The sequence below is a fragment of the Gekko japonicus genome, unplaced genomic scaffold (assembly GCF_001447785.1).
Source record: "Gekko japonicus isolate JY-2015 unplaced genomic scaffold, Gekko_japonicus_V1.1 scaffold2339, whole genome shotgun sequence".
NCBI classification, from domain to species: domain Eukaryota; kingdom Metazoa; phylum Chordata; class Lepidosauria; order Squamata; family Gekkonidae; genus Gekko; species Gekko japonicus.
Genome location: NW_015169855.1, coordinates 188,409 through 197,904, shown reverse-complemented (window position 1 = coordinate 197,904; position 9,496 = coordinate 188,409). Strand labels below are relative to the sequence as shown.

The 9,496-nt window shown below is 46.9% G+C and overlaps 1 protein-coding gene across 1 annotated transcript in view; it reads left to right on the top strand.

Moving 5' to 3' along the window:
- USP54 (ubiquitin specific peptidase 54) overlaps positions 1–9,496 on the top strand; it is a 107,324-nt gene that overhangs the window by 4,578 nt on the left and 93,250 nt on the right. The window lies entirely within an intron of this gene.

Here is a 9,496-nt window from a genome sequence, read left to right as displayed (position 1 = left end):
AGCGTACGGAGTGCCGCTGTGAGAGAGCAGCCCAGCCGGGCTTGCTGTGCAGGCGGGGGAGCTGGGCGGCAGGAGAGGGAAGCCCAATCGCTGCCACCTGAACTCCCCCGCAGGGCTCCTCCCCTCGCTGGTGGTCAGGATTGACGTGGGGGAAGGTGCTTGGTGCGCTGCCACTTGTGCCAGCTCCAGGGGTTCTTTGCTCCAGGGGTTCTCTGCAGCTCTCCCCACCCCCCCTTCCCGGCCCCGCCGTCTTTCACCCCTGGGAGCCAGATTCCCCACGGTTTCAAAGTGACCCCTTCCCAGCTGTTCTTGAGTGTAGCTAGTCCTGCTGTCCAAGGCACAGCAATGCCCACCACTCTGGATCGCTGGAGAGCAGTGATGCTTCCGAGCTGGGCAGGGGACTCCGGCGTGTGTGGGCAGAGCCATCCCCCCCCCCCCCCCTCGCCTGCCCCCAGCGTGACCCCCCACCGAGGACAAGGAGGATGGCCATGCTTCTGCTTGGAAACAGAAATGCACGCAGAGAGTCAGGCAGCCCTGGCAAACTTTCGCTGTCGTAGGAATGCGACACACACACACACACACACCCTGTCCGTGTGCTTTCCCCTGTGCTAGTGCTCTCCTGCACCACTGTCCACATTTGCACGGCTCTACTCAGAAGCCGTTTCAGCAGGGGACCTGGAAGAAAATGCCTGGTTCTCCTGCCTCCTGCTTCCCCTTCCTGCTGGAGCTGTGCTCCCATTGGCTGCCCACAGCTGCTGAAAGAGAAGAGGTTGGATTCATACCCCATGGCCCTTCACTACCCAGAGGAGTCTCAGAGCGGCTGACAATCCCTTTCCCTTCCCCTTCCCACAATAGACAGCCTGTGAGGGAGGTGGGGCGGAGAGAGCTCTCCCAAGAACTGCCCTTGAGAGAACTTATCTGAGAGAACTTATGACTGACCCAAGGTCACACCAGCAGCTGCATGTGGAGGAGTGGGGAATTAAACCTGCATTCCTAACCACTACACCAAATTGGCTCTCAAGGGGCTTCCAGTCATTTTTTTACAGCAATCTGAGAGTTACTCTCATTTCGCTAGACTCAGATCACTTTTAAAGATTTTTTTTAAAAAAAACATGTAAAACAAGGGAATGGCAGAAGGTACGGAGTGGGTGGAACGATCTGGATGTGAGAGTACAGGGCTGGGAGGAAACATCCAAGGGAATCTGTGTGCTTTTGAATTACCTTTGGCTTGGAAGCAAAGCCAGGGAAAACCCGGCACAAAAGTACACTCAGAAAACCCAGGGAAACAGCAGACAGGAAGCGAACTGAGTGCTGGAGAGAGGGAAAACAACGCAGAACGAAAAAGAAAGCCCGACGGACACGCACGGTGAAAGTGAGGGGAAGCGCTTGTGCATAACAGGCTATGCTCCATCATTGGCCCACAGAGGGTCTTGGACGACGGTCCCCGTCTGTTTTATGCCAGAGGTTGGCCCAGCACTTGCTTTCTCCTGCTTCCCACCTCCTTCCAAACTGACATGCCCCTTGGAGGGAATACGGATAGTTATATGGTTGAAAGTAAAATAAGGTGCAATCATTAAAGGAGCAACAAAGGAAGGCCCTTCCATGTGCAGGAGTCAGCACCATCTGAAAGCTCTGGAGTTGAAAGGCTGTTCTTGTTAAACGGAAGCGTATTACTGAAAACAGACTTCTGCTGATTAATTTCTAAGTTGTATTTTGGTCACATTGAAACAAAGCTGTAAGAGAGTTTGGTGTTTTGCTTCCTCTTGTGGACTATAATCAAGGCTTCTTCATAAGGAAATCTCTTTGTTGTGAAAATACCATTGAAAATATAAATTTCAGATCCTGCAACACCATGTTACTTAGAGGCATGGTGGCAAGAGAGGTGTCAGTGCATAAAATACTGGGGTCAGTGCCGTCTACAGGCTAAATAAACACGTACTCCTTGGTGTCATTCCAAATCTCTGGCCTAGAAAACCACCGTGTGTGTGGCTATGCCGTGCATGTGGCTCAAGGTTCCTTCTTTCTGTCATCCCAGCTGTCTTAGCGACTGCAGGATCCAGCAGCACTGCTGTAACACTGGAACAATTCTCTGATCTATTATTCATATTCAAGTCTGCTGTACAGGCCTTGCTTTCTTTATTCATCTAGTGCATGACTTCAGTTTGGTGTTTATCTCTGCAAAGGGAAATGGAGGGGGGGATTGGTCCACAGTTCTAAGTATGCCACAAAGAACTTGGTTGCCTTCCAGGGACTGTAGTGCCAGGATGTAGGACAGAGGGTGTTTTGTTGTTTGTGGAGAAGAATGAAGCATTGATTTGTAGAGTCTCTTAGAGCTTCTGTACTAGGATTTTTTCATATGCAACAAAGGCAGGAAGAATTAGCCTTCTGGGCAGAAAGGGTGTTTTTCTTAGGTGAAAGCCAAGGTACACAATGTTTGGATTGCGGTTAGGGACAGAAACATAGTCCAATTGTTCTGGTGTTGGTATGCGGGTCAATATTGTGTAGCCAAAATGGATTTTGTATATTGGCACATATATTGACACGCATATATTGACACACATAGGTTTCTGAAGCTCTCCAGCAATCACAGCCAACTTGGTATTTTACCCAAAAATGTCCTCCATGAGCCCTAGGTAGGTGCCTTCTCCAATGCCAGATAGCACATTGCATGTTTGGGCCATGTAAGCCGCAGACTGTGCACAGGCCTGTGCTCGGTTCCCGTTAATGAAACTGGATGCCATATGCATTACATTATGGAAGTAGCCAATATTCAGATGGCTGGATTAATTAATAGCCCTTTCTTCAGTGCAAGGGTGCATTTAAGGCTTAATGTTTCTCTCATAAGAACATAAGAGACGCCAATGTTGGATCAGGCCAAAGGCCCATCCAGTCCAACACTCTGTGTCACATAGTGGCCAGAAATACCAGTTGCCATCAGGAGGTCCAGCAGTGGGGCCAGGGCACTAGAAGCCCTCCCACTGTTGACCCCCCCCCCCCAGCCCCAAGAAGAAAAAAATTCCAAGTGTGAATCACTCTTTGGGTGAAGAAGGACTTCCTTTTATCCGTTCTAACCCGACCGCTCAGCAGTTTCATGGAGTGCCCACGAGGAGTTCTTGTATTGTGAGAAAGGGAGAAAAGTACCTCTTTCTCTACCTGCTCTATCCCACGCATAATCTTATAAACCTCAATCATGTCACCCCTCAGTCGTCGTTTCTCCAAGCTAAAGAGCCCTAAGCGCCTTAACCTTTCCTCATAGGGAAAGTGTTCCAACCCTTTTATCATTCGAGTTGCCCTTTTCTGCACTTTTCCCAAAGCTATAATATCCTTTTTAAGGTGTGGTGACCAGAACGGCACACAGTATTCCAGATGAGGCCACGCCATTGATTTATACAGGGGCATTATGATATTGGCTGATCTGTTTTCAATACCCTTCCTAATAATCCCCAGCACAGCATCGGCCTTCTTCGTTGCAGAGTCACTCTCTTTGCACCTGTTGTCCTGTCCTCTGCGGCTTTGTTAGTATAAACACTTGCCACTGAGATAAAGGGCAAACAAAATGATGCTGTTTTATATCATTAATTTGTGTAATTTCTGTAGATTCAGGTGGGGTAGCCATGGTGTTCTGAAGCAGCAGAACTAAGTTGGAGTCCAGTGGCACATTTAAGACCAACAAAGTTTTATTCAAGGTTGAATAAATGCCTTGAATAAAACTTTGTTGGTCTTAAAGGTGCCATTGGACTCAAATTTTGTTCTGTAATTTCTGTAGTTAGCTGTTAAATGCAGGACTGCTGGATTTCTTTTAGGTTTTTTTTTTTATTTGATCCAGAAGGGCTTCTATGTTTCTGTTTATTGCACATAGGTAAAGGTAAAGGTTTCCCTTGCTCGAAAGCTAGTCAAATCCGACTCTAGGGATGCGGTGCTCATCTCTGTTTCCAAGCCAAAGAGCCAACGCTGTCCGAAGACATTTCCGTGGTCATGTGGCCGGCATGACTAGACGCTGAGGCGCACGGAACGCTGTTACCTTCCCACCGAAGCGGTACCTGTTTATCTACTTGCAATTTCTTGGTTTCAAACTGCTAGGTTGGCAGGAGCCAGGGCCAGAGACGGGAGCTCACTCCATCGTGTGGCACTCGGGTCTCGACCTGCTGAGCTACCGACCTCCCCAAAGTGGAAGGGCCCAAGACAACCTTCCTTCTTTTCTGTGAAGGGTTAGGGTTAGGCTTGCTTCACGGGCTTCCTGAGACTGAAACATGAAGTTTCATACCTCCAGGGTTCTCCAGAGGTGCAGGGTTTGGGGGGCGGTTCTTCCTTGAAAAGTTCCCTCTGTTGGCATCACCGTTAGCACAATAGCAGCAATAAGCCATGGTCTGATGCTACATGTGGACAAACCCTGTGCTTGTGCAGTTCATATTTAGGGGCATGCCTTAGTTTGTCATTACATCCAAAACAGCAGACTTTGGCTTCTCTGCCAAAGCTGGATTTCAGATCACCTTCAAATGATGCTGCCGCTCCAGTTTGGAGGGGAAGCACAAAATCATCGTTTGCCTGGTAGGATGTAAGGATGGACTGGCTTATGCCAAAGCAGAAATTGCTAGTTTACTTGCAGCCTGAAAGGAAGAGGAGGGATTATGTGAGTGCAGCACTTGCTCTTGGGGCTGTGTCCTGTGCCTGAGCCAGCCCCCTGTGGGACCTGTGGCAGGGGTTGCGCTGGACATTCCTTGGACCTTCCCCCCCCCCCCTTGATGCAGCCAGTTTTTTGAACACCTTCACATTCTGAAAAGGGGCAATGTTTGCTTAGTCTCACTGGGAAAAACGCTGCTTCCTCACCGTTGATTCCTATCACAGACATTCACCATAGTATTACCAAATGTCCTCTTTGTGCCAGATTTCACCAAAAGGACTAGTGAGATAAGATTGTAAGAAAATAACCCAGAAGACTTCCCCGCTACCACACTAGTAGATGCCTCTCGGTTATTAGAATTGTAAACTTCCTCCTTTTTTTAATTTATTTACTTAAAATGTAAAAGAACAGTTAAAAATAGGAAAGCAAAACCTGATGTTTATGCAGAGCAAACAGGGAAGTGTCGATTTTATGTGCTGCTGACGCTTCTGAGAGGGGCATCCATCTTTCTTGGAGGTTGTCAGGGACAGGTTGATTTTCAGATCGAGTAAACTTCCTCCTTGATGAACATTCCAACTTGCAGTAAGCTAGCCATTGCCCACAGCCCTTTCCACACTGCAGCCCCCGCTGTTCGGAGGCCTGATTGCTTCTGTACTGTCACAAGCCGTAGCCTCTCTGCCGAGGAGCTCTGGGCATCGCTTGCTGCTGCTGCCTCCTGCAGGCAGGAAAGGACACGGCTCCACTCCGGGGCCATCCTTCCAGGGGCTGCAGCAGCCTCCCCCCCGGGCCCCCCCCCCCCCCCCCGTTACCACAGAGCTGGCTCATCCTGACTCAGCGGGAGCAGAGCGGGTATCGGTCACGGCCTGAGCACTGTCACTGGGGCAGCTGTCGACACAGTTTTGACACAGAACTTGCTGTGTGGAAGCTCCCACCTTCTGGTGTTGGCACCACTAGAACTCAGCCCTCCAGGACTGGCCTGAGATGAATAGCACTGGCACTGTGGATAGAAGAAAAGGGGTGAATACGCGACAGATGTATGTAGTAAACACATGTACTTATTATTATTATTTATAAAACAATAAAAATTGTTTTTTAAAAAAGATGAATAACACTAATTCATGACCGTAGTCACTTCGTTTGCGCCTTGCCTTTCTCCCCCGTGGGGACCCACGTGGCTGGCCCTGTTTCCCTCTCCTCCATTTTATCCTCACAAAACCCCTGTGAGGTAGGCTGGGGAGCCACAGGAGAATCACGCGGAACAAGAGGGACAGGGATGCTTCTGGGTCTCTCTCATGGGTTATTTGGGACTAGTTCGGTGTCATGGTTAAGAGCAGCGGACTCTGATCTGGAGAACCGGGTTTGATTCCCCACCCCTTTTCCACATGGAGCCAGCTGGGTGACCTTGGGGCCAGTCACAGCTCTCTCAGAGCTCTCTCAGTTCCACCCGCCTCACAGGGTCGGTGTCTGTTGTGGGGAGAGGAAGGGAAGGAGATTGTGAGCCGCTCTGAGACTCCCAAGTGAAAGGCAGGGTATAAACCCAATCTCTTCTTCTACCTTTCCTCTTGTACCTTTAGAAGCTCATTGATTCACGAATCTTTTTTTTTAACGGTTTATTTATCATTTTCCATAATTTACATACAGAGTTCGTCTTACATTTTTTATCCTTGTGAGTCTTTTCTAATTACATTATCAATCCATACATAAAACAGTTTCCATCGGTTTTCAAATATCTCCTTTTCCTTGTAATCTCAAAATTAATCTATCCATTTCTGCTAATCCCATCATTTTTTCGATTAATTCATTTTCTGAAGATACTTTCTCATCTTTCCATCGTTTAGCTAGCAGTATTCTTGCTGCCGTAAGGAAGTATATAATTACATATTTCTCTGTACTATAGTACATGTCTGGAATGATGTTTAATAAGGCTGTCTCTGGTTTGAAAGGTACCGGTAGTCCTATTATTTCTTTTAACATTCGAAAAACGTTTTCCCAATATCTTTGTACATTATTATCACACCTCCACCACATATGCATAAATGTGCCAACATTTTTTTTGCATTTCCAGCAATTCTTATTAGATACTACATAGCCTTTGGCTATCTTCTCTGGTGTCCAGTGCCACCTGTAGAACATTTTGTATATGTTCTCTTTATGGGGTATTGCCCGCATTAGCTTTATTGATTCCCATACTTCCACCCATTGTTCTGGTTCTGGCGTATAGTTTAAGTCTTTAGACCACGTCACCATTGTTCCTTTCACCATTTCTCCCATCATATATTCTTCCATCATTGATTCACGAATCTTGAGCAGCAGAAAACACTTTATTTCTTATTTTTTTAGATGCAAGGGCTGCTAAAAGGACTGAGACAAATTTTGCAGTTGCCAGAGTGAACTTGAGATCCTTCTCACTGAGCAAGAGCCCCCCGGGGCTTCTGGAGTGCAGGGGGGGGATGACTGGTTGAACCGAGGCTTAATAGAGTAGTCTCTCATAATCTAAAAAAATATATCTGCCTTCCAGCAGGGCATGAAAGGATGTATCAGTTCTTCTGTTGAGGCCATCTTCTTATTCTATATATTGTTTTTTACTGTTGTATAAAATACGCCATTAGCACTTTCACACCTTTCCAGCCGGGGATGCAAAGACAAATCTCTTAAGCTTTAGCCTCTTAAGGAAGTATGGCAGTGTCTTGGGGGGGGAGATGTATACAAATCGTGAAAAACACTACAGGAGAGACCTTCAAGGCCACCCTCCATTTCCAAATATTTAGAACAGAAATTCTTAAAACCTTTATTGTAGGTAAATTTGAACAAACAGCTATTCATTAATATGCAAATGTAGTGAAAGGCAGGGCTCATTTTTGATTTCATTATAAGGAAAAACTGGTTTATAGGGTGGATCAAAAGTGAATTGAAAAACCTTTTAAAAACACACACCCCGTTTCCAGATCTGCTCCTCAGTCGGAGGAATACAGAAGGCGTTTGCTTTTCTTTGTCAATTGTTTTGGCTTCCCTAGACACCCTGCCTGAGAGTTGGCATCAGATTCCATCTTTTAAATGCACCAACACTTCTGGCTGTAAAATTAATGTTTATGGGCCACTTCTAGGCAGGGGAATTGTAAATATGACAGATCAGAAGATTTTCAAGAAAATTTTAGTAAAATTAACATACTAACCACCTGGTCCTGCATAGACTTTAATTAGATAGTTGTTACACCAGACACTTGCTGCAGCTTGAATGGCTGCTATTACAAAATAGGATGATGGCCACATTCAGGTGTCATGACAAACCCTCTTTCTGTGGTGACCACAAACATGTCTTGTTCCTGTGCTGTACCTCCTCCCTCCCCTCCTCCCTTTGCTCCCAGTTTAGCACCCCGTGTTGTTAGGAGGACACAAATTCCAGTTTGCCCGGGTGCCTGCGTTCAAATATCATGGCGCTGAACACCTGAAGCTGCTTTATATGGAGCTGGAATCTGTCAGTAATGTCTACTTTGACTGGTAACAGCTCCCCAGGGGCTTGGCTGGAGGAGCCATGGCCCCGCTCCCTGAAGTTTATTTATTTTTATTTATTTATTTTTTTGATTTCTAGGCCGCCCTCCCCGCGAAGGGGCTCAGGGTGGCTAACATCAGGGCACGCATGCCGATACATAAAAGCAAAGGGATCTTCATCGTGGTCCCTGTGCAGTCCCACACTTGGGTGATTAACCAGCTGAAACACTACCGGAGGTGGGCGCTGGCAGAAAGGCGGCAGCAGTGGTCACCACCCAAGAATGGGGCCGGTAAGGCAGCTAACATGTACCAGAGTACAGGCCGCATGATCACAGAAAGCCAACGGCAAAGTTCCCTATGGGAACTCCATTCAAAAGCCCAGCAAAGGCCTGGTTCAGATTAGATCTGTGAGGGGGGGGTTGGGGTTGGGGTTCCAAGCCTTCCTACAAGGCCGTTTCCCTAAACCCAACTGGCCCCACGGGGCAGTATTTGCCTTATTGCAGGGCTGTGTGTACAAACCATGGGGCAAATGCCACAGCCCAGGGCCGTCTCAGATCAGGAAGACAGCCTGGTGAGGAAGGCAGAAAGCAGGAGCCTCTCCCTTCCCCCATGCTGCCGGCTTCGTCAGGATCAGGTCCCTGCAACCCTTTCTCAATTGAGTTCCCACCACGGGGAAAAGACGGCTGTTGTTGCCCAGCTGCAAATCCCTGAGGCGATTGGGACCTGAGCTATGGGAAATTGGAGCTTAAATTGTTTTTTTAGCCATGAATGTACAGCGACAACGTGCTGCTCTCTGCCCCTTGATTCCTTGTCACAGTATTTTAATAGTAGTATTGAGCATCTTGCCATAGAGAGAAAGCAAAGGCCTAGTTAGACCAGGAAAAAATCATAATCGTGCCTGTTTTCTTTGTTTAGAGTTAGTTTGATTTCTTCCCTGTAGATGCTGTACTAGATTTCATCTCATTGGACCAGTCCCTTTATCTCTCTTACCTCAGAAAGCTGGTTTCTGCCAGAATGAACAATTAAAATATCAGAATGTGGGTCAGATACTTGTCAGACTCTTTTTTTTTTTTAATAAGTATTTTTATTAATTTTCAACACTTGCCAAGATATACTTCCATACAAACAATAACATATATTTAAACACGTTAATAACCACCACCACCCCTCACCACCACCCCACCAATTCCGCCACTTTCTCTATGTTTCACATAACTTTATAACGCAACTTAATTCTCAGCACTCCATATTTTCCCTTCTATACCATTTGTAAAATACAAACTTACAACACGTTAATACCCCCCACCACCCCCCACCACCACCCCACCAATTCCGCCACTTTCTCTATGTTTCACATAACTTTATAACGCAACTTAATTCTCAGCA